The 27,599-nt window shown below is 43.0% G+C and overlaps 1 long non-coding RNA gene across 1 annotated transcript in view; it reads left to right on the top strand.

Moving 5' to 3' along the window:
• LOC128333873 (uncharacterized) overlaps positions 1–27,331 on the top strand; it is a 212,157-nt gene extending 184,826 nt beyond the window's left edge. The window contains exon 3 of the long non-coding RNA XR_008311099.1: positions 26,636–27,331. This is a non-coding gene — a long non-coding RNA (uncharacterized LOC128333873). The remainder of the gene's footprint in view (positions 1–26,635) is intronic.
• Positions 27,332–27,599: the final 268 nt, after the last annotated feature.

Raw genomic sequence — 27,599 nt, 5'->3', positions numbered from 1 at the left:
AGTTTTCCTCTTACCTTGCTTCCACAGAACCAAAAAATGGGAGCACATAGAGCTCCCAAACCCAGATAGAACACAGTTTTTGATTGTGTGAATGACCTGAAGGAGTTAGAAGGAAGGAGAAGTGATTGTGTGGGTGATTGGAGCTGGGTAGGACAGCACTGTCTTACCCAGCCCCTGTCTCCCACACCGCACTGTCCTACCCAGCTTCCATACCTAGCATTTGACCAAGGCAGAAGGAAAAGCTGTCCTCCTCAGCTCCAGTCTCCCACACAATCACTTCTCTTATCACTTATCCCTCCAGCTCCTGTCTCCCACACAATCACTTCTCTCTCCTCCTCCTCCTACCTAGTTGTTTACACCCATACAATCGAAAATCCAAAAGCACACAACTCCTAAACCTGGGTAGGACACTTGTCCTACCCAGTTTTTGGTTGTATGAACAGCCTGACTATGTTTTCATTATAGGGTTGTGGGACAACAGTCCATCGTAAGACAGAACATCCAAGCAGGATTGTCTCACTAGGCAATGAAGGTATTAATACTTTGAAATCTGCTTCCCATTTCCCAGTTTTTTTTTTTTTTAAAATAGCCTTTCAACTTACACCTGACATTGCCATGTCTTAGGTATAGACACATTTAAAATAGTTGGTTAAAGGTTAACAGAAGTCAATTATTATTTATACCCTGCCTCTCCTTAGTGAAAAAGGAAATGCAAAGCTAAAAATGCATGATCAAAATGATTGATGTTGTCCAGAAGTTGAAGTCCAAATGGTAGGAGGCTTGATAGAGGCTGATTTGGTAGACCTCTGTAATGATCTTATTAATTAATCATTCTTTCAAACATCATAATTTGTTACACCTTTCAAGGCTCTGAAAGAGATTCTGAGCCCCAGGGAAGTCATTATTCATTGAGGCGTACTTCCTGCCCAACAGTACTGTGTAATATACATGTAGGCTTCTAATGGAGGACTCAGTCCATAACTGCATGTGGAGATACCCCAGACTCAATCCATGACTGAGTCTGTACTTACAGCATCATGATATGGTAATAAGCCAGGAGAACTCTGAGACTGTATTACTTCAGTCTACAGGTGAGCAATACAATCTAACAATTTGACAATTGATGTCAAACGTACACATTTAACAAATTCTCCCCTTTGTTTTAAACAAAACAAAACTTAATCCTAGTCTAGTCCTTTGCCTATGAGGCTAGCTTTTCATCTGCATTAAGTTTTAAATGAAGGAGAGCATTAAAAATGTGATTGCCCACTCACAGCCCAAAGTGGTACAGTCCATTCTAGCACCTCATCCTGCAGCATATGCAGATCAGACTTGTCACTAAATATAGAAGAGGTTAGGAAATATGTCCTGGATGCTTCCAGGAAATAGATTACTGAGGGTTATCTATTGATTGATTGATTGATTGATTCAGTGCCGTCAAGTCGGTGTCAACTCTTAGTGACACATAGATAGATTGTCTCCAGGATGATCTGTCTTCAACTTGGCCTTTAAGGTCTCTGAGTAGTGAATTCATTGCTGTCGTCATCGAGTGGTCGTTCCTCTTCTTCTCTTTTCTTCAGCTTTCCCCAGCATTATGTACTTCTCCAGGGAGCAGGGTTTTCACATAACGTGTCCAAAGTATGATAGTTTGAGCCTGGCCATTTGTGCCTATATCTATACCTATATGGATTGTGCATCAAGTCAGATTCCCATCCAATTCAATATGGACCATGTCAGACATGTTTGGTGTCATATCATTTCCAATGCAAAATTGTGATTATAAAGCCCATCTGATGCAAACCTGTCCGATATTTTCTGTATTGTATCGGACTGCATCATCTTATTGGATGGCTTTTTCTGAGCATTTTATTTTGTTTTGTTCCAAAGCTTGTATCATTTTTAAAACTTCCTGGGATGGTTGGTGTTCCATATAGGAGAACATTGAGGAGTGGAGAGAAGGAGAAAGATAATTGGATTGACACCTCAAGCTGCACATTGCTTGAATGGCAAAGATTCTAGCTTTATTTTTTTTTGTTTGGACTTTGTACTTTCCTTTTAAAAATTCATTCTAATTTGATCTCTCTTCTACCTCTCTCCTACTCATAGAATGAATTTTTTAAAGGAAAATACAAAGTTCTAAACAAGCAAAAAAATAAAGCTAGAATCAGAAGGTTCCAAGTTCCCTCCCTGACAGCATCTCCAAGATAGGGCTGAGAGGGATTCCTGCCTGCAACCTTGGAGAAGCCACTGCCAGTCTGTGAAGACAATACTGAGCTAGATGGACCAATGGTCTGACTCAGTATATGGCAGCTATGTTCCTATGTACCTACCAACTCCAATCAGTAGACCACCTCTCCCCAGAAAAACAGCCTTCTAAATTGGTGCTCAGAATGCTGGAAACATCTGAAACGCTCTGAGCTCATTCGGTCAGAAGAATTGGCTCGACTGGTTGTTCTGATGAAACATTCTGGGGATTTGCATCTCGTTTCAAGCTCGAAACTAAACACAAAATCCATTTCATGCACATCCCTAATTTTTGCATTTAGAGTTTTCTACATGTTATTACCCCTTCTTTATCCCTACCGGAAAAATGATTTTGGTAAAATTGCAGTCATTTTTGTTCAAAGGAAAGAGTTAAGGTAGGGTTAAATCAGGGTTATGGTAATAATGGACAGGACAAATGGTTGTACTCTGCCCATTGAATAATCTTTTGAAGAAAATACCTGCCAATTGTCATTTCCATTCCTCTGACACCATCGACAAAATATTATAGTAGATTTTGTGTTTTTAAAACTTTTAAAACACCATTGCAAAATTTAACTGTTGCAGGCCTGATGGCCATGACAATAAAAGCATGACAACATACTGAAGGCTGAAAGTAAAGCAATGCTATTGCCTGTTTTTCAACTCTAGGGGTATAGGCCTTGTCAAAAATCATAGTGAGTATTTGTCCCTCTCAAGGGTACCAATCACCCAAATTGGCTCATATGCTCTTTTGCTTTGTAAACTGATATTGTTATTGAAGGAGGAGGATATTCAAATTTGGTTGTGAAATGGTCAGATTCCCACCCCTCTGCCAGCTTTTTGAGGACGAAACTGGATTATTTCCCTACTAATTCAAGATGAGCATAGGAGACCACACAGATCTCTCGTAATCACTGTTCCCCATTCAATCAGCTTCCTAGCTTCCTGTTTCAAGTAGTGCTGGACTATATCTTTCACTATTCTGGGTAATTGTTTGTCTTAGGAACATAGGAAGCTGCCTTCTACTGAGTCAGATCCTTGGTCCATTTAGCCCGGTACTGTCTAAACAGACAGACAGTGGCTTTTGCAAGGTTGCAGGCAGGAGTCTCTCCCAGCCCTATCTTGGAGATGCTGCCAGGGAGGGAACTTGGAACCTAGACGCTCTTCTGAGAGCAGCCCCATCCCCTAAAAGGAAGCTCTTCCAGTGTTCACATGTAGTGTCCCATTCAAATGCAAACCAGAGCAGACCTTGCTCTACAAAGGGGACAATTCATGCTTGCTACCACAAGACCAGGAATTGCACAACATTGTGAAAGGTGTCTTTTGCTCCTGAAAATGAACATCACAAATGTTTTTTGTATCCCTAATTCTAATATGAATGGAATTATGAGAGGAGAGCTGGTCTTGTGGTAGCAAGCATGACTTGACCCCCTAGCTAAGCAGAGTTTGCCCTGGCTGCATTTGAATGGGAGAGCACATGTGAGCACTGTAAGATATTCCCCTCAGGGGATGGAGCTGCTCTGCGAAGAGCAGAAGGTTCCAAGTTCCCTCTCTGGCTTCTCCGAGATAGGGCTGGGAGAGATTCCTGCCTGCAACCTTGGAGAAGCCGCTGCCAGACAATACTGAGCAAGATGGACCTATGGTCTGATTCCGTATATGGCAGCTTCCTATGTTCCTAATAGATATTAGGAGTGGCTATGCTGGAAGAATGAATGTGCTCCCCATTCAGATTGTTCTTGGGCTAAACTTCAGCTTTACCCGGACTGACAAAGTTCTATCTTCTATGTAACAGCAAGCACCTTGCGCACTTCTGATGATGCACAAGATGTCGCACAAGGCAGCTCCCATCTCAGCTGGGACCGGTGCAATAAGTTAATAATAGCTAAGCTATTTGTAGTCATAAGGCGGCTAACAAAATGGGAGCGGAAGATCTAATTATGCAGAGGCACCTTGTAATTCTCGGGTAAGAGGTGTGAGAGAAATAGGAAGTATTTGTTATTGTTATGAATTTATGTAGCCAAATGAGAGTGACTATTTTCAGATCATGGTTCCAATTTACGGGATTTGTGCATAAATTGGAATTCCCCAAGAAATAAATGTGACCTCAATTTCCATTTATTGACTGTGTGTCTGCCTGCCTTTGGCCTCCTTAGGCACTGTGGTGTGAAATGGGAGATTAAATTAAAGAAGCAATCACTTGGATTCCTTCTGTACACTGTACCTGGCTTACTAAAACAGGAAAGGCGTTTTGCAGGGTTGGAGGAAGTCGCTTCAACTAGAGGCAATATTTCATACACTGAGCTCTGCACTCCTCACCCTGGACTTTATTAGTATGCGTGCATTGTTACAGACTATTTTGCAGTACCTTTGTGATACAAAGTAGCTCTGCCATAAATGCAATTGCCTAAATGTTTATATATATGATTATTTTTTTTTAAGGAAGCCTTTCTAAGTATCCATTGCATTTGGCTCATGACTGGCAATTGAAAACTACTTCGAAAAGCTAGGTCAGAGCCTCTAAATATGGAACTTCCCTACACAGGACATAGGAATCTTCCTCCTACCGAGTCAGACCTTCGGACTATCTAGCTCAGTATTGCCTACACTGACTGGCAGTGGCTTCTCCAAGGTTGCAGGGCAGAGTCTCTATCACTGAGTTAGAGGCTCATCTCTAAAGTCATTAAATGTAAAATACAAAGACAGTTCACTTCTTGCAGAATTTAAAGCAGGGGTGCACAACCCAAATAACCCAGGCGTCCGGAGACACCTATGACTTAGTGTGTGAGGGTGAAGGTCAATGTTCAGCACATTAATGATTACATTAACTATTAAATATAAAGGAAAGCATTAAAATACTAATGAATGGAACTATTGGCTACCTACAGCATGAGAGAAGAGGCTGCTAGCAACCTTCCTTCCTTCCTGCCTTCCTTCCTTCCTTCCTTCCAGCCTTCCAGCCTTCCCTGCACTTTCAAAGCTGGCAAAAGTTAACTTTGAAAGGGGGCTCACCACCACCAGGACCATGGTGCAAAGCAGCTCTTTGAACCTCATCTTGGGCACCACCACATAACCTTGGATAACCCCAGTGAGGTCAGGAGTCACTCCATGTCATAGGAACATGGGAAGCTGCCATATACAGAGCCAGACCATAGGTTCACCTTGCTCAGTATTGTCTACCCAGACTGGAAGCAGCTTCTCCAAGGTTGCAGGCAGGAATGTCTCTCAGCCCTATCTTGGAGAAGCCAGGGAGGGAACTTGAAACCTTCTGCTCTTCCCAGAGTGGCTCCATCCCCTGAGAGGAATATCCTACCATGCTCACACTTATAATCTCCCTTTCATATGCAACCAGTGTGGACCCTGCTTAGCTAAGGGGACAAGTCATGCTTCCAACCATAAGACCAGCTCTCCTCCCAAAAGAATCAGTATTGTCTTCACAGATTGGCAGCAGTTTCTCCAAGGTTGCAGGCAGGAATCTCTCTCAACCCTATCTTGGAGATGCTGCCAGGGCGGGAACTTGAAACCTTCTGCTCTTCCCAGAGTGACTCCATCTCTGAAGGGGAATATCTTACAGTGCTCACACTTCTAATCTCCCATTCATATGCAATCAGGGTGGACCCTGCTTAGCTAAGGGGACAAGTTAGAGAGGAGAGCTGGTCTTGTGGTAGCAAGCATGACTTGTCCCCATAGCTAAGCAGGGTCCACCCTGGTTGCATTTGAATGGGAGACCACATGTGAGCACTGTAAGATATTCCCCTTAGGGGATGGAGCCGCTCTGGGAAGAGCAGAAGGTTTCAAGTTCCCCCTCTGGCTTCTCCAAGATAAGGCTAAGAGAGATTCCTGCCTGCAACCTTGGAGAAGCCGCTGCCAGTCTGTGTAGACAGCACTGAGCTAGATGGACCAATGGTCTGACTCAGTATATGGCAGCTTCCTATGTTCCTGTGACAAGTCATGCTTGCTACCACAAGACCAGTTCTCCTTTCAAAGTAACCTATTTGCACTTTAGGAAAGAGCTGGCCCTATCAACAAAGTTATGGGTTTCACATGGAGGACTGGGAGGAGAGTTGGTCTTGTGGCAGCAAGCATGACTTGTCCCCTTTGCTAAGCAGGGTCTGGGTTTTTCTGGTTTGCCTATGGATGGGGGACTACATGTGAGCACTGAAAGATGCTCATCCTTAGGGGATGGGGGCACTTTGGGAAGAGCATCTGCATGCTTGCATGCAGATGTTTCCAAGTTCTTTCCATGACATCTCCAGATAGGACTGAGAGAGACCCGTCTGCAAACTTGGAAAAACTGCTGCCAGTCTGTGTAGACAAGACTGAACTAGATGGACCAATGGTCTGACTCAGTATAAGGCAGCTTCCTATGTTCCCTATGGAAGCAATCTTTGGCAGCCTATATATGGAGAGTGTAATGTTTGGATTAATCATAGAAGACTAGCATCCACTTAATGTAAACCAGTGTGCATATCCCCCCCCCGACAAATTATAGAGGCTATTTTCTCACCACGTTGAAGCTGGGAATAAGGAGCAACAGAAAATCATCAAATTATATCTCGCAGAACCAGAGAGCTAAGCATCCCAAGCATGTATAATTGTGTTTGACTTGTACCAGAACTTCCTCAAAAGCCAACCTCTTATCATTGAGGGTATTGAAGGAGAGTGGTAATTAAATCCATATGAACATTGATACATACCGCTAGACTCATGCAGTTAACTGATTTAGTGTAGAGAGATTCAGTCCAATGCAGCTGGGATGCTTTCCATATGTCTTCTTGGTTGCAGAGTAATTACATATCCTCCATAAGTAATTGAACAAGAAGTCAACTTTCATTGAGAAACAAGGGTTTGCTATTTATTACTAACTAAACATAGGCTAAGGAAACAATAAACAGACTATCAGCCTCTTAGGCAGAGAAAGGGAGAACCTCTCAGTTTGAATTCAGAGGGCAGAGCAAACTGTGACTCCACCCCCAAGCCAGTACATAGATACATTAGGAACATACAGAGGAAGCTGCCATATACTGAGTCAGACCACTGGTCTATCTAGCTCAGTACTGTCTACAAAGACTAGCAGCGGCTTCTCCAAGGTCAAACAGGCAGGAATCTCTCTCAGCCCAATCTTGGAGATGCTGTCAGGGAGGGAACTTGGAACCTAGATGCTCTTCCCAGAGTGGCTTCATCCCTTGAGGGAAGTATCTTCCACCAAATGACGCTTCTAGTCTCCCATTCATATGCAACCAGTGTAGACCCTGCTTAGCTAAGGGGACAAGTCATGCTTGCTACCACAAGACCAGCACTCCTTTCAAAGTAACCCCCTTGTACTTTAGGAAAGACCTGGCCCTATCAACAATGTTATGGGCCTCACATGGAGAACTGGGAGGAGAGTTGGTGATCCAAATTGGCTCCAAAATCATGCTCTTCGGACCTCTGCACACTCGCAACAGCCATTTGTGTGGTAAGCACCACCACACAAATGGCCAGTGAGCATGTGCAGAGACCAAAAGAGTGCCATTTTGGACTCCAAAATGGCACTTGGAGCAGTCCAATGGAATGGGGTTGTTCTGTCAGAGCAACCGGCTTTACAGATGAAATGTCCTGTGGAACTTGCTTTCTGTTCCAAGCTTGGAACAGAACACAAGATCTGTTTTATGAACCCCCTAATGTACAAAGATTGTACATGTACACAGGTACAGATCTGTACAGAGGTACAGTCATTCACATGTTATGCTGAATGCAGGTACAGGAGTACACTTCCTATCTCTACCGTGTACTTGAAGTGCCTGTATCAAGGTCCACTTTTAAAATGAACACAGGTACAGTCATTCACACAAACATGTGTACGGGTGTGCAGATGTCTGTACACTTGTACAGCATAATGTCTGAATCGGGCTATAGTGGGGAAATTATGAGAGCCAGTTCCCCGTACCTCCTCCATATTTTATGGGTTTAGAACCTCAGGTTCTGCTACTGGAGCCATTTCCTCATGTTATGGAGAGTTTGGCCCTATTCTGACATGCTTGAAAAGATAGTGGTAAAGAGGGCTTCCTGGGGAAGGAGAGGGATAAAACATTGTGCTTCCCCACAGAGACGCCCTTACTCCTGGACCTCAGGGCCGAAGTCCAGGGCCTCCACACCCCCTGGGGCCCCCCCAATCCTCTTTAGTCTGTCCTGGGTGGTGTGGTTTGTGCCGTCAAGAACCAACGTGTTAAAAGTGATGCTTCACTTGCAGCAGGGGAACCTCCAAAGGATAGGGGTCCAGGCTCCAAAATTACCTAGGTGCACCTCTGCTTCCCCACTGCACCGATGCAGTTAATTGGGAAGAATCCTGAAAATTGGGTTGCTTTCTCACTGCACCAGTGCATCCTGGCTCTGTATGCCAGCCACTGAGAGGAGCTCCTCAGCTGCCATCGATATATTTACATTGTAGGAAAAGAGAACAAAAGCTTTAAAGGGGGAAAATACTTTCCCACCAAAACGGTAGTATGTTTTGGTGGAACTGTAGTCCAGTATTTCTCAACCACCCCCACACATTGGATTTTTTGCTGTTTTATTTCTCTCTGCAAACACACACACACAACACAACACACAAACACTCAAGTCAGCACAGCAGGCTGGGGGATTCAGTGGAGGGCATTTCGGCCCAGGTCTGGTTGGAGCCCTTCCCTAAGATGGCTGCTTTCATGAAATGGCTGTAAATGGGTTCAGACCTCTGCAGACAAGTGGATGATGGCTGCGAAACTCAAAAGAATTTCAAAGAGAACTCCCTGTGGCTTCAAAGCTGGAGTATGAAAGTGGCTATAGTATTTTTAGAACTGCTGGGGTTTTTGGTTTTGTTTTTTCTTTTGCAACAGAATGGATTGCTTCTTTTGTTTGCAGTTAAAACTCTACAGCAGGGAGCGTGGAGGCATGGAACCACAGGTCCATTGGACCTGCGATTCTGCACTATGCGATTCTGCGCTGTGTCTGAACTGGGTGAAAGTTTGCATTCGAGGAGGGGTGTGTGGAGAACAGTTTGTGTAATCCATGTATCCTGAGAATATATTACTCACCACATTCATTATTTTCAGATTAATTTTTGTGGCATCCAACATTTTCCTGAGCATAATTAGCATGAGTGGAAATAATTTCAAACAATTATTGGATTTAAATGGAGAATTATAATGAAGTCTAGGTATTTTCTTACCAATGTTAAGACAACTGAGAGCGAAGACCAATTATCATTCAATTATCCAATTGTGGAGAAAAATGATAGGGGAAATATTATATGCCTAAGATATTCTTGTGGACGTGGAAGAGGGATGATTTTCTGATTGGGTTTGAGTGTGGAGCCTGGTGAAATTCACTTCCCGTGATTCCATTGGCTGAGGGGAAACTTTCATGCCAAAATAGGAGGATTGGATAGAGTGAACCATGAATGATTCCCCATAGATGGCTTTCCTGAGCCCTCTTCCGTGCTGTGGTCCTATCCATCATTAGAGGCCCCTGAGGCATAGTATGAGATATGGTGCAGGGGACTGCCAGTACAGGTGGCCATTTGTGGAAATAGTCTGTAACACTGTAAGTTATCTTTAGATCCAACTCAATTTTTTTTTTAGCCCCATTAATTAATTAGTGTAAAGCATCAACTTATTGCTGTTTCCTCTGATTCCTTTTCTCTAAGTGAAGAAAGTTTTTGGAGGAATCAAGACAGACTACTTCTTACAATATCTTCTCAAGATTCTAAGATGTTCCTCAAAGAGTCATTGCCCATTATATATTCAGTCCCCTGCTTTGGCTCCAGTCTCCTTATGAAGACCCTAGTTGGATTGAATACTGTTGTGGTTGTTGTGCTGTTGAGTCGGTGTTGACTCCTGGTGACCACAGAGTCATATAGTTTCGTTTGGTAGAACACAGGAGGGTTTTACCATTGCCATCCCCCATTCAGTATGAGATAATGATATCACTGCTGCCCGATATAGGTGTTTCCCATAGTCTGGGAAACATAGCAGCGTGGATTTGAATCAGAAACATCTTGCCCCCTAGGCAAGTTACTTCCCCCCTACGAAAAAGTGGACATCGTTAAGGTATATATCTTAACTATGTCAATGATCGCAAATGTCTACAATGGGTAAATAATCAGCTAACCATCACAGACAGATTGTATTGGGTTTCTTCTCCATAACTGGCAAGACGTCTCCCTTGGTGGCCTGGGGAGAAGATAGGAACGTAGGAAGCTGCCTTATATCAAGTTGGACCATATAGCTCATTGGTCTACGCTGACTGGCAGCAACGTCTCAAAGGTTTCAGGTAGGAGTCTGCCCCAGCCCTGGTTTGAGATGTCAGGATTTGAACCTGTGACCTTCTGCATGCAAAGCAGATGCTCTACCATTGAGCTGTGGCCCCATCAAATAACTTCCTCCATCTGACTTACAGTGAAAGCTGGCTTCAGAAACCTGTACATTGTAAAGATGCCTGCCTCGTGAGGCTTTAGGTGAAGGTTCTACATGTAAACTTGCTGGGCCAGGCACAGAGCATCTGCACCTCTATTTTGCTGCGCTCTCCCCCCCCCACCGCCCCCACTGCTGCCATTGTCACCGTTTCCCTGCCCGCCTGCTGCTGTTTCCCCACCCGCTTCCGTTTACCCCCCACTCGCTCGCCATCATCGTCACAGTTTCCTCGCCCACCTACCACTTCCTCCACCTGTCTGTTGCTTCCCCCCTGTGCAAAACCGGATCGGTAAAATCAGACTATGTCCGATGATTTTACTGAAATCAGAGGGGTTCAGAGAGAGATACATTCTCAGCTTCCTCAGGGAAAGCACTGCTCTTTTGACTTCCCAGTTCCCTTTTAAACTCCAGAGGGGCTTTATTCAGTCCCTCTTTGCTGTATACCTTTTCTGCCCAAATACTTCCTGAGGCTCAAACTTTTAAAAACTCTGTCCCTTTTGTTAAGTTTTGTAGCACTGGGTTGGAAGAAACCATAATCTCCCATGTAGAGTTGATTTATAACACGCTTTGGGGAAAGGGAGATATCCATTGGTCACCCATGTGTATCTGTCATTTTGCTAATCTCAGCTACTGTTGTGATTCTCCCCCTCTGTCCCAATTTAATTCATTCTGTTTTACTGTTATCAAGGACACTCTTGCATGTAGATACCTTTATGTTTTTGAACAGGAAACTATAAATGCAAAAGAAAATGCTACTTCTCAGCATTCATTAGTAAAAATTATTGTGGAGCTGAGAGTTGAACTGGTAAGGCTTCTGTTTTTGTTTTTAAAAAGTGGGGGGAGTCGGAACCCGAACTTGGTCAGCCCAGTTTGGATCAGACTTCTCCAAACCCTTCCTTAAAAATTTGGAGATTTCAAGAGCTCCAAATCACAGTGAAAGTCTGCTCTTTTTCCCTGCAGCGATCATGACTGGCAAGGGACATCTTCTGCCCTCTCTGCCCAACTGCCTGCCTATCCATGCCTGAATCTATTTTTAAACAACATTTTTAAAAGTTTCCAGCTTTTAAAAATGAGTGAAAAAGTTTTTCACTCACAAGCAGCTGCTGCCAGCCAATTTCCAGGTTTCTTTTGCAATTCTCTACAGTTACATTTTTCCAGTGTCACATTCTCTACTGTTACCTCACTTCCTCTGTGACTCTCTGGTGTGATAACATTTCTTCCAGGGTTACACTGAGTATCCACAGTTACTTTAATTAAAAACACACACAAAAACCCCCAAACCTCAACATTGTTTGACCCCGATCCCAATCTCAACTTCAACCCGAACTTTTGAAAGGGTCAAGCAGACCCCAAATGGCCTTTTTTTTTGGGGGGGGGGGTCAGAGCACATTGGGTTGGACCCAATCCTGACTCTTCTGTTGGTGCACAGGCCTCCTATTTAATGCTCTTGATAAAAGGTGCTTTTCATTAGATTTACTATGTTATAATGTGATGTTTTAGTAAGTTAAGCATTTATGGGGAAATGGTAGTGTAGCAGCTGCCATTTCTTTTTAAATGGGCTCCATTATGTGTCTTTTACCCACACTGCCCAGGGCCAATACACCATCTTGCTGGGTAGAATGGGTGGGATGAGGCTGGCCCTGCTGAGCTTTGATGAAACTCCAACACTCTTAATGATGAGAGATGTGAAGTGCTGATGGAGGTAGCAAGTGGCTGGAGTCAGGACCTTGCAAGGACATTTATTTATTTTTTCATTCATTCATTCATTCATTCATTCATTTCATTTATATCCCGCTCTTCCTCCAAGGAGCCCAGAGCGGTGTACTACATATTTGAGTTTCTTCTCACAACAACCCTGTGAAGTAGGTTAGGCTGAGAGAGAAGTGACTGGCCCAGAGTCACCCAGCTAGTATCACGGCTGAATGGGGATTTGAACTCAGGTCTCCTCAGTCCTCGTCCAGCACTCTAACCACTAAACCATGCTGGCTCGCTACACATGACTCCCAACTTGCTAAGAACTGATTCCATATGAATATATGAATCTGCCTTAAAGGTAAAGTTGTGCCCTCGAATCAGTGTTGACTCCTGGTGACCACACAGCCTGTGGTTGTCTTGGGTAGAATACAGGAGGGGTTTACCATTGCCTCCTCCCACACAGTATGAGTTGATGCCTTTCAGCACCTTCCTATATCACTGTTGCCCAATACAGGTGTTACCAGCGGGGATTCGAACCGGCAACCTCTTGCTCACTAGGCAAGTCATTTCCCTGCTGTGCCATTAGGTAGCTGAAGCTGCCGTACACTGGGCTTACATTGGGCTGATTCTCAGGATCTGGCTATATTAGTTATACTTCCGAATGTTGGGTGGTAGAGGGCGGAGGAAGTCCCGATTATCTGTGTGGTGAAAAGGACCATGAAGTGATCACATGGGAGAGCTCCTTTGTGTTGGCGTGGCATGGGCAATCAACATTAGACACCCATCTTCAGTGGTGTCCTTGCAAATTCAGATGTCCAGGCTCTCTCTATGACAGCCCCCATAGTCATGCCCTATAGCCATACCCACCCCAGCAGCCACAAACCCTACTTAAACAAAAGCAATAATTGGGGGGGGGTGTTTCTGTTACAAGAAGTCAAAGATAGTTCCTTAATCCTACAGAGCTTGGACATTGTGTGGTTATTCCCCTCAGCCACAAAGGGTGGAGGATACTCGTTGCAACAGAAGACAGGAAAAATGGTAATAAAATCAACTGATATTCAAAGTTGTTATGAATGGTTGGAATACGAAGGGCAGCATATTATATTATTGAGAAAGCAAAGGGGTTTGCATCCTGAAAGGGAAGCAAGTACCTGGACTGTGTCCCTACACATCCCGGTAGCATTACCCCACTTACTTTAAATCTAGGTTTGCCAAAGTCAGTTGTCCACACAAAGCAATCATGATGGACACACACACAATCACTTCCCAATCATTTTCACTGCAGAGAAAACCAGGAATCGGAAGCATGATGCCTGCTGCTCCCTTCACTGTTCAACATGCTGTTGAACATGTTCAACATGCTGTTGAACATGTTCAACATGTTCTGCATTCTGCTTGCATGCAGATGGTTCCAAGTTCCTTTCCTGGCATCACCACGATAGGGCTGAAAGAGACGCCTCCTGCAGCCTTGGAGAAGCTGCTGCCAGTCTAGGAAGACAATACTGAGCTAGATGGACCAGTGGTCTGATTCAGTATAAGTCAGCTTCTTATCTTCCTGTATGGCGGCATAACATACTAACATAACATAGCCGGATTGCGAGAACTGACTGATTGAGTCAAACCATTGATCCATCTAGTGTAGTGTCTCCAGGGCCTGACAATAGATATCTAGTGTTTCAGACAAGGTCTTTCCTAGCCCTACCTGGAAGGATCAAACCTTGGACCTTGAAAAGATGCAGAAGAGGGCAACCAGGAGCCTGGAGCACCTTCCTTATGAGGCGAGGCTACGGCATCTGGGAATTTTTTGTTGGGGGGGGGCGGAAGAGAGGCCACTACAGGTGGACATGATAGAGGTGCATAAAATTAGGCACGGAGCAGAGAGTTTTCAGAGAGAACTCTGTCTCCCTCTCTCACAACACAAGAACCAGGGGTCATTCCATGAAGTTGGTTCCCAGGAAATTTAGGTTGGGGGAAAAGGACATACTTTTTCACATGGTGCAGAATTTGTGGAATTCTCTGTCACAAGATGTGGTAATGGCCACTAGCTTGGATGGCTTTAAAAAGGGCTTAGTCATATTCATGGAGCGCAGGCCTATCAATAGCAACTATTCTGAGGGCTATGGGCCACCTCCAGCCTCAGAGGCAAGATGACTCTATATACTGGTTGTAGGGGAGCAGCAGCAGGAGAGAGGGCATGCACATACCTCTTGCCTGTGGGCTTCTTGGAGGCATCTGGTTGGCCTCTGTGTGAAACAGGAAGCTAGACTCGATAGGCCTTGGGCCTGATCCAGCAGGGCTGTTCTTATGTCCATGCAATAATGCGCTATCCATAAATGATGTCACTGAGATATGGCCCCCTCGACTCCAGATGGACTCTGCCTCTACCAGTGCCTCACATCCCCTAGTGTTAAAGCCATGGGGCTCTTCTCACTCGCCGCTTAGTGGTAGCAGCCATCTTCTCCCCTTCCTTTTACTACCTTTTATGGCACCAGCAACTGCTGACTGGAATATTAACTGCCTCATGCCTGTCTCTGCTGCATTTAAGGAATGAAAGAAGTCATTTACATTTCCTGTTCTGTAGCTACAGGTGTGTACAGCCATCAGGAGAAAAATGGACTGCTTTGCACCCACTCTGAAAAGCTAATCCTATTAAGAAGAGCCGGATTAGTTTATAAATAAAAGAAGGCCGTGGTATGCTGCTCTACAGCTCTCATTATGAAAGCAGATGGTGACTCAAGTGCACATTTGATTAGGAACTTCTTCTCTGCAAGTCCCATCAAAATGTGAGGATGTTGTGACTAATCAAAGCTCCCCCACTCATGTCATTCTAGAATGTTCCACTCATGTCCATCCAGAATGTCTTCCCAGCCACTTGAGGAAGGGTGAATAAATAAAAATAAAAATAAAATGATAATAATTATACTTAATTCATAACTAATAAAAATAAATAGATGAATGAATGAATGAATGAATGTCTTGAAGCTGCTGTCCTGCTTGCATGACCTGACTTGCATTTACACTACAACCTGAGAACCCAAATCCTCTCCACTACAGCAGGGGCAAGGAGAAGATGTGATTTGTTTGCTCTGAAGGCCCTAGAAGGGGAAAATAAAAAATGCTGCTGCCAAGGCCTGTGCCTTGCCTCAATATAGCAATCCTGCATTGGTTACACTTGAGTCAGTATATGTCTGCAATTCAAGGGATTACATGTCCCAAAACCAAGCTTAAATGTATGAGGGTCTTTTCCTTTCGAAACAGGATTATGGGAAGAAATGCTGTATTTGCAAAGAGCAGTTTAACCCAATGCCACTTTGACCTTCCCTTCAGCCTTTGAATTCTCAGTGGAACTGATCTGGTGAAATAGGTTTGGAATGGAGGGGGCGGCGGGGGCGGGGGGGGGATTCCGGAACAGATGGATTTACAAAATGAGTTCAGTGGCAGATGGTGGTCGGAAGTTTTTATTGCCATGTCATGGATTGTGAGTTTGTGTGTGTGTGTTGTTGTTGTTTTTTTTTTTAAAAAAAATAATGCTAGTGGTATGTATACTTGTGCATGTGTTGACTTGCAGATCTTGAATGCGATGGCCATCTTTTAATATAGGTTGCAAATAGAATGAACTTGCCTTTAGAAATGTGCTGAGAGATGATATAGATATCAGAAGGAAAGTCGGTCTTGTGCTAGCAACCATGAATTGTCCCCTTTGATAAGAAGGTACCACCCTGGTTTTTATTTGAATGGGACTCTACATGTGTGAGCACTGTGAGATATACCCCTTAGGGGATGGAGCTGCTCTGGGAAGAGCATCTGCCTGCTTGTATGCAGAAGGTTCCAAGTTCCCTCCCTGGCAGCATCTCCAAGACAGGGCTGAGAGAGATTCCTGCCTGTAGCCTTGAAGATGCCGCTGTCAGTCTGTGTAGACAATACTGAGCTAGATGGACCAATGGTCTGACTTGGTATGAGGAAGCTTTCTAGGTTCCTAAATGCCTTTAAAAGTAAGTCAATAAATGCATAAACAAATGGATGAAGTTCAATTAGGTGTCCGTCCAGTCCTTAGGAATGCAAATGGAAGTGGTTGGTTTTCAAGGGACAAAAACTAAGAGAATCCAAGGGAAATATAAGTTAATTTCCTGCTTGCATAGGGATGGAGATCTGATAGCATCTCCTCCACTTTTATATGGTTGCCCTGGTTTTCCAAGGTTTTTAGCTGTTTGAATGTTTAATTGGTTTTATTTTGTTTTTATAGTTTTGATTTCAGTTGTTAACCTGTTTTAATTGTTTTTATTCTGTTGTGAAACACTCTGAGCCATTTTGGAAGGGCAGTATATAAATAAATTTTAAAAAAATAGAAATGTCACTATGGTTTCCCCTTTAGTGAACCATGGCATTCCTTTCAGTTCCAAGGAATGTCCATTGTGATCTTATCACTTATGAACATAGGAAACTGCCTTCTATGAAGCCAGACCATTGGGAGGTCTGACTTCATGGGAGGAGAGCTGCTCTATGAGAGGGGAGCGGGTCTTGTGGGAGCAAGAATGAACAGCCCCCTTTGCTAAGCAGGGTCTACCTTGGTATGTATTTGAATGGGAGATTACATGAGAGACTCCTGCCTGCATTCTTAGAGAAGCTGCTGGTAGTCTGTGTAGACAAAACTGAGCTAGATGGACCAATCATCTGACTCAGTATATGGCAGCTTCCGATGTCCATCTAGTTCAGAATTGTCTACACTGACTGGCAGTGACTTCTCCAAGGTTTCAGGCAGGAGTCTTTCTGATTGACAGGCAGAAGTGATCCAGGCTGCCGCTCATGGAAGCAGCACTTCTCTCTTAACACAAACACCCTTGTAACCATGAGTGGCGTAGTCCAGGGGATAAATGACACGCCAGGGTGGGACTTCCAACCTGCTTCAGCACTCTGCCTATGAACAGCACTTTTTTGCACTAATGTCTGAAAGGGCTAGTTTCTTTTCTGATTAAGAAATTATTAATTTTGTATTTGTAAATATTGTAATTATTATTACAAAGAATGGAAATAGTAAAGAGGTGGAACCTAGACAAAGAAAGGAAATAATTAAGAATGAGTGCTCTGAAAAAATCTTAGCTGAAAAACCCTTTGGACACCGTAACATGATTTACATTCTCAAATCGGAACACACACAAATATTGTCCTGATTCAGCTTCTCTTTCTGCTACTATAGCTTCTCATTCATTCATTCATTCTTTCATTCATTTATTTTTAATACCACATGATATGTACATCTCTAGGCAGTGTACAAAATTTAAAATGTTTAAAAGTCACAAATCAAAATACATGACAATATAAAAACAATAGACTAAAATAATTATTAAAACAGGTTTTTCAGAGTATTAAAATTAATTCTAATTCAAAGCCTGAAGAGACAGGAGAGTCTTGAGGTTCTTATTTTGGTTCCTCTGGGCTGCGTGTTTCTACAATCACAGTCATCCTGGTTAATTAAAGAGCTCTCCAGAATGGCTGAGCTTCACAGAACTGGCCGTGAAAATGCAGATTTCCTGGCCAATCCTGACCAAACTACTGAGGTCAAACTGCATTTATCCTGGTTATCGATCCTGGTTTTATGTTATGTTATGTTATGTTATTTATTCAATTTATATACCGCCCTTGCAAAATGACTCAGGGCGGTTTACTGATTAAATGTGAATTAACCACAGTGGTTTGACCAGGATTGCCCGGGAAATCTGCATTCTCACAACCAGCTCTGTGGGGCTCAGTAATTCTGATCCACTCTTTTAACCGGAACTGCTGCGATAATGAGAATGAGGCCCTTGTGGCAAACTAGAACTATATTCTGTAGGTGAAGGACAAAGAGACTGTTCTCATGTGGGACCAAGCCAAGGTTTAAGCAGCCAAGCCTGGATTTGCCTGCCTGTATGAACCACTGGGATCTGTGCCGACACAGAAATGGGAGTCTAGAGCACCCACCCCCCGAGGGGATTCCCTAGTGCACTTGGTGTGTGGTGCACTGTTTGATTCTCAGAGGCCAGGACAATGGGTCCCGGCCTCAGATTGCTCAGATTCCCTGCTCCATGCTGCATGGAGTGGAGCACACTCCCACCAAGCAACAAAGGATTGTCTGCGGGGGGAGAGGCAAGGTTTGGGAAGCCCCCACCCCCACCGCGCCCGCCTGCCTGCCCACCTGCCCACCCAGTAGATGGTGTGAATGGCGCAATATTGCAAAAATGGTCTCTTTTTCATTGGGAAATAGCATCCACAGGGCCTGTTGAATTGGACATCTAGGCATTTGATGCTGGCACTTAGCATGGAAATTTGAAAAGATTTCCCAGTCTTGTTCTTAAAGTCCTTGTAATCAGACCTTCTAATGCCTTTATCATTCAATGGAAGTGGGATGAAAATAGCAACTTAACCAGATTTGATCATAGAGGGTTATCATGTTAGGAAATAAATAACCTTATGGGATTTAGTCCTCTGAACTTTACACTCCTTTATTTGAAATAATCTTCCCAGATGGCAAAATCCAAAAGGGCTTATGGGATGCTTTCCTCGGTTTGTTGACAGAAGGTACATATTATCAGATAAACTTTTCAAAGAGAACCTGTTGGGAATTTGGTGGTCATAATGAGATGGTTTCAGAAAGGGGCGGGTGGCTGGTTTCTGTGACTAAAGGTGCATCAGGGAAGTGGCGGTGGGGGCGGGGGGAGGTAATAGCATTGACTCAATGTGTGGCTGTAAAAAAAGGCCAATTCCATGCTAGGGATCATTAGGAAGGGGACTGAAAATAGAACTGCTAATATTATAATGCCCTTCTACAAAACGATGGTGCGGCCACACTTGGAGTACTGTGTACAATTCTGATCACCACATCTAAAAAAGGGCATTGTAGAACTGGAAAAGGTGCAGAAGAGGGCAATCCAGATGATCAGGGACCTAGAGCACCTTCCTTTTGAGACAAGGCTGCAACACCTGGGGCTATTTAGTTTAGAAAAAAGATGACTGCGGGGAGACATGATAGAGGTCTATGAAATCATGCATGGTGTGGAGAAAGTGGATAGAGAGATATTTTTCTCCCTCCCCCATAACACTGGAAGCAGGGGTCATCCCATGAAATAGATTGCCAGGAAATTTAGGACCAACAAACGGAAGTACTTTTTCACACAATGCATAATCAGCTTGTGGAATTCTCTGCCACAAGATGTGGTGACAGCCAACAACCTGGATGGCTTGAAGAAGGGTTTGGATAACTTCATGGAGAAGAGGTCTATCAAGGGCTACTAGTCGGAGGGCTATAGGCCAGCTCCAGCCTCAAAGGCAGGATGCCTCTGAGTACCAGTTACACGGAAGTAACAGCAGGAGAGAGGGCATGCCCTCAACTCCTGCCTGTAGGCTTCCAGCGACATCTGATGGGCCACTGTGTGAAACGGGATGCTGGACTAGATAGGCCTTGGGCCTGATCCAGCAGGGCTATTCTTATGTTCTTAATAGCAATAGAACATTGCACCGGATTTAATGGAGCATTGTTTCATTCATTTTTAAGTTGCTTAGAATAAATGTTTACTTTTAAAGTATTTTCCCTGCAAGATTTGAACATTGAACCACTGCAAGAGTTGCAGGGTACTGTAAATTAATCTCCCAGGTAGCTAATAGATCCACATGGTGATCCTTCATGCAGCGAAGCATGGCTACTTCCCAGTAATAGAAGTAGAATTTACTCACAAATAGCTGATGGCAGGATTGCACCCCAGTGGTTCCTTTCTGCTTAATCTATATTGCAAGGGTTCTGTATTTTACGTACAACCATTATAGCCATGATTTGTAGACTTTCTCTCTCTGCTTGTTTACACTATGATTTATTCCAAAGTGAACCAGGAACCACAATTATGCAGGACTCCTTTTCTCACATACAGCTCATTTCAGTTGCAAACTCCTTGATCATATAATGAAATTGAAAAGGGACGAGAGCAAACACATAATCTCAATGTGATTTATATCTCAAGATAAACAAATCAAAGTAAGTATTCAGTGCCAAACACCATGATATGGTCATCTTCTTATCACACAGCTTTTCCAGAGTCTGTAGTGTAGACCATGTGGCAATAGTGACATCTTGAATTGTGAAATGGAGTCAAAGTCATTGCCACAGGATGTGATGATTACACAGTTTTTCCAAATGAAACAATCTTTAGACTATGCCCATACAACTTGTGGGCCTTGTTCACACAATAGTTCAAATCTAGGAGTAATGTGAGTTACCAACATTGAAATGATTGTGTGAACCCATGCCAAGGTGGGAATCTTGGGTCATAAACCATCATGGCATGGATTCACACGATCATTTCAATGTTGGTAATTGTGAAGTAGATTCAGATGATTGTGTGAACAAGCCATGACCAACCAAACCAAACACAGCCAACCACAAATGGATGGTGGCCTTCTAGGGCTCAGACTTTGTCAATATATACATGAGTGGTGGTCTGTTCTTAACCGGAGAGAAAGCAAGTTTGGGAACAGGAGGCACATTGTAAGTGGTTCTGCTTCTACCCCTGTTAACTAGGCAAAAGTGTACCTTTTTAACATGGCAATTCTCTTTATTTAGCAGCGGGAGAGCAACTGGCCCTATCCACCCCCAGCACACTACCCCTCCAGTGACTGTAGCTGGTGTCTATCTTATGTTTCTTTTAGATTGTGAGCCTTTGGGGGACAGGGATCCATCTTATTTATTTATTATTTCTCTATGTAAACCACTTTGGAACCTTTTGTTGAAAAGTAGTATATGAATTGTTGCTGTTGTTGTTGTTGTGTGTCAGGTCAAGAAGTGCAGAGAGTCTTCTGCTCATTCCTGTGGGAATTGTCCTGAAAAGTCTCACAGGATTCCATCTTGTCCTCCAGAGTCCTGATCTCATTGAGTGTGTTTGTTCAAGAGCCTGGAGTATTGTGTGATCAGTGTGCTGATGAGACACTGCAGTGAAGTGCATGTACAGAACTGTGGGAACTGAAAAGATCAATAGTTGTAGGAAGGGCTTCTACCACCAGGTGGCCTCCAGGAAGAAGAAACACCTAGTAGTGTAGTCTGTGAGAAACCTCAAGATGGCTATTGGGTTTCTGAAGCTCCTGATGACTTAAGCAGTATTTCTTTAGCAGTTAAAATAAAACTATTAGCTCTCTAAGAAGAAGTGGTTGTTGGTCATCTGTGAAGAGTAGAAGAGCTGTTTACAATAGACACAAGCATACTCCTCCTTTGAATCAGGAGCAGCAGGGCTGCCTGTGAGTGCCCACTGAAGTGAGCAATGGACTGGATGAGACTGAATAAACTGAAACTTAACTAGGTAAGGAGGTGATGCTGATGACTGGTGGGTCCACTGATCTAGGTATGAGAAATATGCCTGATCATGATAGGATCCCACCCACTTAAGGAACAAGCTCACCTAGGGGCATAACTATAATAGGACAAGGGGAGACAGTTGTCTGGGGGCCCACTGCCTTGGGAGGGCCCCAGAGGCAAGTCACATAACTGACTCCCCCAGCCGTGCAGCCGCCCGGGCTTCCTTCAGTTGTATTCATCCTCCAAAATCGATGTGGGTGTTAAGTCCTGGAGCTACCAGAACAGCATGTCTTTCTCTAGTACCATTAAATGACTTGCATCGTCCACAATTTACAAAACCTTTTAAAAAATAATTTAAGACTATGTTCTATTGTGGCACATAGGTGTGTGTGTGTGTGTGTGTGTGTATCTATATCTATATTCTTTTTGTTACCACTATTCAGCCTCATTTAAGATTTCTTTACTTCATGAACTGAGCTTCAGTGAGGGGGGTGGATTTTAAAATCTTGTCTCTGGGCCCTTGCTACGTCCCTGAGCTCACCACTTGAGCTTACTCCTGAAATCAGTATTACTCTTAGACAGAAGGTCATTATTTCAATTTCAGCTGATTCACCACTTGTCCCCTTTTGGCAGCCTAAAAGCCTTGCCACTATAGTGCCTCCTTCAATTTGAGTATTCTAGCCCAGAACTCAACTCTGGATAAAAGCTGAGGGGTCACAAATAGCATACCAGGCTGATGCTCTTTATTTGATTTGGTTATCAGTAGGCTCGTTCACATGATCAGGAATAAGGTAGGAGAAGCTTCCTACCGTAGGTTGGGGGCTGGGCTTGCTCCTGATGGTTGATCATCTGTCAGTTAAAAACAAGGTCAGATGATTATGTGCTGAAAAGCAGCTGAATAGGAGGGCTTTTTATCCTACCTCATCCAGACCTGGGTACAGCTGCAGGGTAGGAGGGAGCCTCCTACCCAGCTGCTGCTCAGCATACAGTCACAGAGGACATACCATCAACTATTAGGAGTGCACGCAGCTCATGAACTAAGGTATGGAATTGTGTGAAAGAGCCTAGTTTTCCCCTAGTGAAGTTCCTCTGTTGGTCCATAATGTTCTAAATAGCCTGGATCCAGGATACCATACGGAATGTTTTCTTGTTTATCCTGTGGATTAATATTGACAAAGAATTACTGCTCCAGGTGTCATGGTCATCAACAGCAAAGTTGTTATCCACTTAAAAAGAACAAAACACCAGGGTTTTTAAAGGTGTTTCCATGTGATATTCCTTCACAAGAAAGATCAATCAGGTCTCTCACATTGGATAACTTTGCTGAAGACTTATCTTTTTCCTCCAGGCATACTATAACAGTTGAATAGAGTGGCTGACATGATACACAGCCTGATGAGGGAGAGGCAAGAGCTCTGGCCTTGCAAGGAGCCTTAAAAATAGCTGTGGGTAATATTTGCTTTTCAATATGGCATGTAAAGAGGTGCGCGGGGAAGCAATTTTTGCTCTTCTGCACTCTCCTCCAAAAACTTTGTCATTGGCAGGAATATGTCCCATAGGGCCGCACAGTCTTCAGGGACATATTCCTGGCAATGAAAAGGGCTTTTATGTGGAGGGGAGAGGAGCAAAATTGCCTCCCCACCCCCCTTCCCATGCACTGTGCTGTGAGGCAAATCCTCTCTTGTGAGGCAAATTCTCTCTTGTAAGGCTGTGTGCCATGTCAGCCATTGACCTTATTCTTATTGCAGTTTTCAGTGTTTTACATTCTGCTAGATTTTAGACTGTTGCTATTGTTTTGTCTATGAAAGTAGAACAGTGGTAGAGAGACGTTTTGTTTTGTTTTGTTTGTTTTGTTTTGCTTTGTTTATATACCGCCCTTCCCAAAATGGCTCAGGGTGGTTGATTTTAACTATGAATGCATAAACTGTGCTGATCTATATTAAAAAAACTGATAGAAGATGGGTATATAAGTGGTCACTGTTATTACTATTATTGTTGTTCATAATATTTATATACCACTTTCCGACAGAGTGTTTAGAAAGCAGTTTCCATAGTAAATGAATGAGAAACGGAGAAAAAGCATGAGAAAAAAATGGTTCTTTGTCACCAAGAAACTCATAAAACCCCGCAAGCTAGACAAGATTTTTCAGCCATTGGAAACATACTGTGTTTGGGTTGGACAGAGATAGCTGATCTCTCCCTGCTAAATACAATATATATTAAAAAGGCACTAGGTAGCTCTTTGACTGGTTATTAGGGGTTATTGTGATATCATACTATATGCTGGCTATTATCCACAAACCCACAATAGAACCTTTTCTTTTCTTAAATTTCAAAAATATGTAATGTACAAAGCTTGTAATAAAGACCAAGAGGTAAAACACAGAGTAGAATCCACAAATATAAGCCTCTATTATTATTTTTATCAACTCCTAGGACAGCTATAAGAAAAATAAATAAATTCTCCAATTAAAATCCTGATTACATGAATGACTGACTTTAATCATTCACAGAGTTGAAAATTAATTCTCTTCAATCCCTTCTGTGTGGAAATATTTATTCTGATACATAAGATAGGAAGAATATCAATTTTCCAAGGCAGAATAGCTTGGATTCCCAGATGCTACTAAGGAAGCATGTTCAATTAGCTGGACTTTTGGTTCAGTTTAGCAAGGCAATGGTTGGGTCTACTCTTAATTTTTCCCATTTCAGCCAGGCCAAGGGAGGGCGGAAGAAGGCGGTGGAGGCTGGGTGGGAAGGAAACAATGGTGGCAGCAGGTGGATGGGGGGTAGTGGTGGGGGTTGGCAGGGGGGAAGTGACAGTGGGCGGGCAGGCGGAGGGAAACACCATGGGCAGGGGAGAAATGGCGGGAGCAGCGGAGGGGTGGGTGGAGTGGTGGCAAACTAGAGGTGCAGATGCTCTGTGCCTGGCCCAACACTTACTTCTAAATCCATATATGTTTCTACCCTGTTCCTGCTTTTACAAGAATTAATGAGGACCTCTAGGACATGCACATTACAAACCGCCCTGCATTTAAGACATATCACCATTAGGGTTGCACATTTTGTATTTTTTTCTGTTTTGATTTGTACCAAATCCGAATCAACCCCATTTTGTTTTTGGTCTGAAATTAAGCCTTCTGAATCACCCCAATTTTGTTTTGTATCCGAATTAATCCGAATCTGAATCCGAATTAATTCAGATTTAAAAATGGGTCACATGGTCAAAAGAGTGGGTGACAGTTATAGTGCCAAATGAGTGGAAGCTACCACAAAAATTTCAAAGCAATTGGGCAAAGTGCTGATTTTTGGTGAATTTTTGAAGTTTGTGCATCTTTCAGATTTTCCCCATAGGGTATGATGGAGGTTTCAGGAAAAGTATAGCTTCATGCGAGGTGCGGGGGGAGGGGTGGCCCAGAGTGGAGTGTGGTTGGTGGTAATGCCCAGTTGGTACAAGGAAGCTACCACAATTTTTTCCAGAGGAATTTGGCAAAGGGCTGATTTTTAAATAATTAATCAAGTTGTGAGTCTTTCAGATTTTCCTCGGAGGGTATAATGGAGGTTTCTGAAGTCCCATAACTCTGCTTGAGGGGCACTTGGGGTGGCCCAGAGCAAGTGGCAGTGTAGTGCACATAGGGTGCCAACCACCCACATGAGTTCCCAACCCATGAAGTACAGGGTTTTGTTGTTCTAGAGGTATTCTGAGAGTAGATTCTCTAGTAGCATATGAGAGTGGATTCATGGTTTTTCATTAAAAAGCTCATTTGCTACTGAAGAGCATCTAAGTTCCAAGTTCCCTCCCTGGCATCTCCAAGATAGGGCTGAGAGAAATTCCTGCCTGCAAGCTTGGAGAAGCCGCTGCCAGTCTGTGTAGACAATACTGAGCTAGATAGACTAAAAGTCTGACTCAGTATATGGCAGATTCCTATGTTCCTATGAAGATGTACTCTTGCTTTAGATCAAAGAGTCCCATACTGTTTCTTTTTTTATTGAAAATTGCTTGGAGGTTTTGGTGGACCACTTAAACTTTTGTTGTTGTTCTTCACATCAAAGATCACAACATATAAAACTCTGCCCTGTTTCTCTCAATTGTTTGAATTTGGGTTTGCAGTTAGTAACTGGCTTTAGAGTGATTGTGTGAATTCACTCCAATGTGAGAATCTTAATTAATCTCTGGACAAAAATGGACACTGGTAATCTTGTCATGGGTTCACATGATCATGTCCAAATCAAATCAAATACTTTATTACAGTCACAGACCAGTACAATAATAATACATACACACAGAAGCTCAATATGTTGTAATACAATATTAGCAAGTTAAACCTCAAAACAGAACAGCTAAATTCAATTCATAAACGAGCTCCTGGCAAATCTTGCTGGCTACCAAACAAAACTTAGCCACATTATAAGATATTAAATCATTCTGATCAGCTAGAAGATAATCAAGATAAGAAGAGTCCATATGACCTAGAGAGCAACTTCTAAAAGGAATTATATATTTGAGCTGTAGATCTCAGTAAAATTGACAGTAAAGGAGCGCATGAGCCATAGTTTCGATATCGCCCAAATTACAGTGGCAAAAATGTTCTTTATAGGGGAACATTTGTATGGAAGTTATAGTACTGCTCTTTGTAAAACATTACAACATGTCACCATCAAAGCTCTGTGGTATTTTGCCACCCTAATTGAGTTACATGCTTATGTTGGTTACTGACCTTAAACCTAGATTCAAATCATTGTGTGAAAGAGGCCTTCAAAAATTAAGCTCAAGGTGAATTCAGGTATTGGCAGATAATTACAGACATTGCCAATGGGCTTTCTCTTGTGTAATACATTTTGTGTAAATTATGCTTTTGTGCAACTTACACAAATTGCTCAAACACAACATTACTAGGCTGATGTACTGTTGCATAGCATCTCAACCAATTTCAATTGTTCTGTAACCTTTCTGCAGACCAGCTGGATGGACCTTGAGGACCACTGGTGATCCACGGACCAAAATTTGAGAATTTCTGCTTTAGAACATAGATGCCTTTTTGGAGTCCACTGGGTCGCACATTCTTTGGAAGAATCCCAGGAACATGTAGATAGTTCCCCAGAAATTGGCCAGTTGTCCACAAATGGACCACAATGTAGCTTCTGACCACTGCTGCTTAAGATCACAGTGTCCCTCAATGTCATAGCTCTTTCCCCACATGAAGTTAGTTCTCTGCCCATTAAGAAGAGCTGCCTACATTTTTCGATGTTGTTGTAACTGGTATCTGAAGCAGATAAGTGTTATTGGACAAGCTGTTTGGAATAAAGTGCGTTATCCTTGATTAATTTACAGTCGTTCTCTTCTCCCTCAGTTTATCTTGATTCCCCTGCTGCTGGTGGCTTGTGTTTGCAATATGTTGTGCAAACAGTCCTCCACATACCATTTAATGACTTTTAAAAAACCAGCAGGTCTCTTAAGCAATTTAGACTTCGGCACATATCCTGCATTGAAGGCGAACCAAAGCAGGACCGTGGGAGCCATTCAGGTCTGTCCGCTTAACTATTATGAAAGCTAGATTTGTTTTATTGGCTTTTAACATGCACAATACATATTGCACATTGCAGTTTTTGAGTCTGTTAATCAACTGGGTAAATAAAACCATTGTGGTCTTGATTGTACCTGAAGTATTAATGGGGTGTGTGAGTGTATTTAATTAATAGACCACCGCAGTCTTTCCGGAGCTATTCGGCTCAGTTGGCTAAATATTAATTTATTTAACAATTATATCTTATTTCCCATCACATTGAGGTCCAAGACAGTTTGCATCCATTTTGTTTTATCCATGCAATTTTTTTTAAACTACCCTATAAAATATAAAACAGATTTCACTGTTGCCTGAAGGATATTAAAGTCCGTACTGGACATATTTCTTTGGATAAGA

Source organism: Hemicordylus capensis, chromosome 8 (assembly GCF_027244095.1).
Source record: "Hemicordylus capensis ecotype Gifberg chromosome 8, rHemCap1.1.pri, whole genome shotgun sequence".
NCBI lineage: Eukaryota > Metazoa > Chordata > Lepidosauria > Squamata > Cordylidae > Hemicordylus > Hemicordylus capensis.
Note: the sequence above shows the minus strand (reverse complement) of the source record. Positions and strands in the feature narration are given on the sequence as shown.